We start from the raw sequence: 4,852 nt of genomic DNA, 5'->3' as shown, positions 1-4,852 counted from the left end.
TATTCTCTGTTTTAGAATTATTTTAACTTTACACTGAAAGCCTGTATGAGGAAGGGCTCAGGTGGCCAAACTGTCAATGGTGCTGCAATTTGCACTGCAGAGTTGAGTCCTTTGGTCATGCCAGGATCCTGTGAAGCAAGATTCATCCTGAAATGGATTCATCTCTACATTTTGTGAGTGAGTGAGTTCGTTTTTTGCCACACATAACACTATTCCAGCTATGTGGCAGCAGCAGCAGTCTGTAAATAACTGAGTCTGGAGCAGACAAACCAGTGATCAACAGCATGAGTAACTAATAAACATAATTTGTATATAATGATATGTGTCAACCAAGTCAACGAGCCTGACCACCCAATCCCTTGGATTAGAAATTATGCCTACAGGTTAAAAAATTCAATACACTTGTGGTGTTACTTTCCGTTCCCCCCTTTTACTACTAAACATGAAAAAACGGCTTCCAGTGCCCGTTGGCAGTTGTTTGTGGTATCAAACAAATAACCCAATTCACTCAAGAGAATCAGACAGTTAAGCTTGTAACTATAATATTTTTAATGTTCAGCCTTGAATGAATGCTTATGGTCACATATACTTTAGCCTTTGGGTGTACTGAACATCAAAGGAATTGCTTAATGAAATACTAATTTCTTCACATAATTATTCATAATGTACCATGTGAATGAGGACTCGGTAGAGGTGGCATGTCTATCACTTCATGCTCAATTAGCACACTAATTCCTTCTCATAATTACTTGTAGGCATCTACGTAACTGAAGGTTTGGTGGAGGTCACGTGTCTGTCATAGGCACATCTGTTATGATTGTGCATCAATCAGTTGGATTCGATGTCGAAATGTTTCGGAGAGATATTGTATGTATCACGTCAGTCAAATTTGTAAATCAGTCAGCAGAAGGTGTCACATTCTCTGAAGATGCCACAAAACCAAATCATCAGCATGATCCTTATCATGCATTTTCTAATTATTTCTTTCGAATTTATTCCAAAACATAGCATACTATTTGTTTGATCGGCATTCTAGAAGTTGTCGAATCAGAACAGAAACATACAACTTTATGACTGAACAATGAACAAAAAGATATTGCCCATAAAGTTTCATTTTGTTAAAATATGTACACGCCCGACCAATTTGTCAAGCATTTAATTAATTTGTTTTGTAACTATTGATTTTCAAAATTTGGCGTCTCTTGGACAGGATATATCTTCACAAAATAATGATTTAAAATATATCAGGCAAAACAATAAGTTGTTGTTTCCAAGTCAAAGGCGTAAACATGTAAATATATCGTACTGTTGTATTTTAGTAGGTTAAACATAAAACTGACTAGCATTAACTCAACAATCATTTACATCAGAAATGAACTGACGGAGAAATGATAGTATATACCCATTGCTCATGATGGCCGAAAATGAAACAAACAAGAGACGGGTATTCGTTGGTGACGTACTGGTATTTGATACCGGTGCCATAGTTGTGTTTTGGGGTATAGGTCTGGTGTGTTTCACAGATTGTTTTCAGGCTATACTCATAAGTGAGCGAGTTTAGATTTAAGCCAAACTCGGCAATATTCCAGTCCTTTGGCGCTGGGCCTACATTGTCAAAGGTTTCTTAGGGTTAAAATAGTTGTACGCCAACGTTAATGAATGACACTTATGGCTCTTAGCTCTAGAATATTGTCCTTCAGTAGCCCATGCTTGTCGTATAAGATGCGACTAGCAGGATCTGGTGGTCAGGCTCGCTGACTTAGTTGACACGTGTCATCGGTTTCCAATTGCGCACATCGATAATCATGCTGTTGATTACTAAATTGTCTGGTCCAGACTTGATTATTTACAAAACTAAACTCATTCAAAGTCGTTCTATCTTTAGTTCTTACTCCAGCGCTCCACGACTCGCAAAGACAAGAGTTACGGTGTTGTATGCGTTTATTCAGACCCACTTCCTGCACTTGAAATAAAAATGAACTGGACATATACTTCTTATGCTTAGGGCCTTCGAGCAAATAATGACATGCTTTCTCACACTCAGAGACGGTGTCACATGCTCGACAGTCTGAAAGGTGTACTCGAAATAGGACTCGTGTTATAAGAACTACTTGACTGGATATGTTTGCTTTCCTGTGACACAGTAAATAAAAAGCGGTACGTGTATTTGCGTAGGTAGGTAGTAGGTATGTATATTGAACTATACTGAACTTTATCTATATTCTTTTCTATTCGTTTCCCACAAGAGCGACATGTATTACCGGGCCCATTTGGAAAACTGTTTGTGAACCTATTCAACGATTACTATTTTATAATGGGTATCAAATTACATTAACAACAACGTAACGGAACGTTTAGCTTCCCCCAACGACCAAATTCTCTAAAGAAATATATGTGCAGTTTGCGCATATATACGGTTCCATACCCAAAGAAATCATGGTGTTTATCTTTAGTTTTTTGTCTTTTTTGTTTGTTTGGGGTTTTTGAGGAGCGTGTTGGTGTTTTTGTTGGTTTTTTGTGTGTTTTGTTTTGTTTGCCAACAATATTTTCTGCTATGTATCGACAATCAATAAATAATCGAGTCTGGACCAGGCTAATCCAATTGCTGACATCCTGAGAATCAAATTACTGAACGGTGATACGGTGACTTACACGATGAGTCTGACTACCCGATCCCGTTACTCGTCTCCTCTTCGACAACATGTGTTGCCACAGACAGGTCTTTTTCGGATCGTCACATGCTGGACAAGTTTGAAATATACCTTTACTGGTATTCTCTTTGAACTTCATCATGTAGGGTTAATGAGGATCTCATCCGAATAACTTTTGATGTCGAATATACCACCACGTGTTGATAAAGTTGCCTAGGATATTATTACTTTATCAGCGAGTGTTTTCAGTGAAAACAGCCAATCTCAGAACACTACAACACTGCCATTAGACTTGCATTTTATCAAATATCTGTCATTTTGAAGCAACACAAATAGTGATAAATTTTAACATAAACGTTATTGCATGAAATGCCCATCCCTGCAATATTACACGCAGCATAGTTGTGTCCTGATACATCCTTATAATAGTCATATACAACGCGCATTATACACTGTAACACCAATTTTGCAATGTAGGAAAAGAGCTTGGGATTGTCAGATAAGTCTGATTTTTCTACTGACATACTCGCCACGAAAATAACGGCCGCCCTGCCCGCCGGAACCATGAAAGAATGAAAAGAATGAAGGACAAGAGTGAAAACGTGACGCCACGAGAGTGTGACGTCATCGGTATAATAGTGTACGCTGCTGCTTCACGTGACAATTAATGCAGCCATGTCATAGCATAGTGACGTCATCCAGTTTATGACGTCATAGCGTTGTGGTGTCAGATGTTTTTACGCCATAACATTATGAGCTATGTAACTGATGACGTCAGGCCTTTGTACAAAATTTAATGTGAAAACTAACGATACCCTTGGAGATACCGTTACACAAGCCAGTGGAACACAGTTTGGGATGATAAATAAGTCTAAAAATAAATACAGCCAATGCGCCGCGCCGCGCCGCGCCGCAACGTAGCGTAAAAACGCACCTAACCTTACTCCTATACTTCTTGTGCAAGGTTTACCATCATTCTTACTCTATAATATTTTGAAGTAAACAGCCCGTGATAAACGCAAGAATGCAAAATAAGGCACTGAAGAAAGAGTAAAAACCCAAAGAAACAAACAAACAAAAAAAACCAAACAAACCCCAAACAAACAAAGAAAAAAAATACCAGAAGCAAATAAAACAAACCAAACGAAAATACAGAAAACAAAAACAACCCCTCCCAATAAAAAAACAGAAACAACCAACCTCCCCAAAACGAAGAAACGGATCAAACAAACAAGCAAACAAAAGAAAGGACGAAAGATTAAACAAAACAAAACAAAACAACAGCAAGAATACGAGCAGAAAAGGCGCACTTTTAATAGAGATAAGTGCTTAAGTGTTTTCGAAATCACATGAGCTCTATACAAATACAATCAGAGCCAAAATTTAATAGCTGGCTAACTGTTCATGCTAGATGTACTTTAAATACACTCCCGTTTACATGGTGTATCAACGATAACACCCACCAGATAGCCGAAGTACACACCGGGAGCTATGTACAATTAAAGAACTGCTGCTGACAAATCCGACCAGTGAAGCCCTCCATATTCTAAAGTGCTGTTCAACAACAGCCTTCACAGTAGGGATTCGGCTGAACAGGCAGCAACCTCCGTTATCACCAACTTACGTCAAATCGATAAATGATCGATATTTAGACAATTAGTTCTCTTATTTGCCCAACGCTCGGTGTACTGTGTACGTAGTCATATGTTCAAGTTTCCGTTGATATACGGTTGAAATATACCCATGTGTGTTAAAACATACCGCTGAATATTTCACATAGTAATGTATGAAAATTGTACATATAATCCTATTGACACAAGCTGTGTAAAGGACGTTCTGCCATTATACCTCTTCGAGATTTTTATACAGCTGTTTATTAAATATATGAAAGAAAACGTCTTCTTAACAAAAAGAGATATAAGATAAATATGTGTTAAGATTCGTACTGGTAGCAATGCCCGTTTGATATTTGATAGGTACCTGGTTATTGTACATATACAGAATAAATTTGACAAAAGGGAACATTTTCTTTACGAAAGTGTCTTTTTGTTTGACTGTCCTATTTAAGTCCACGGCAGATTTTGTATAATGTTATATAACACCCTCTACAACGTGGAATGTGTCGATGAATTTATACATGTAATTATCCCTTGTAATTTGCTTGTGGTGCGCGAGTTGTAACATACAGAGTTATGTCCCTT

The sequence above is a fragment of the Haliotis asinina genome, chromosome 14 (assembly GCF_037392515.1).
Source record: "Haliotis asinina isolate JCU_RB_2024 chromosome 14, JCU_Hal_asi_v2, whole genome shotgun sequence".
NCBI classification, from domain to species: Eukaryota; Metazoa; Mollusca; class Gastropoda; order Lepetellida; family Haliotidae; genus Haliotis; species Haliotis asinina.
This window is presented reverse-complemented; position numbering follows the sequence as displayed.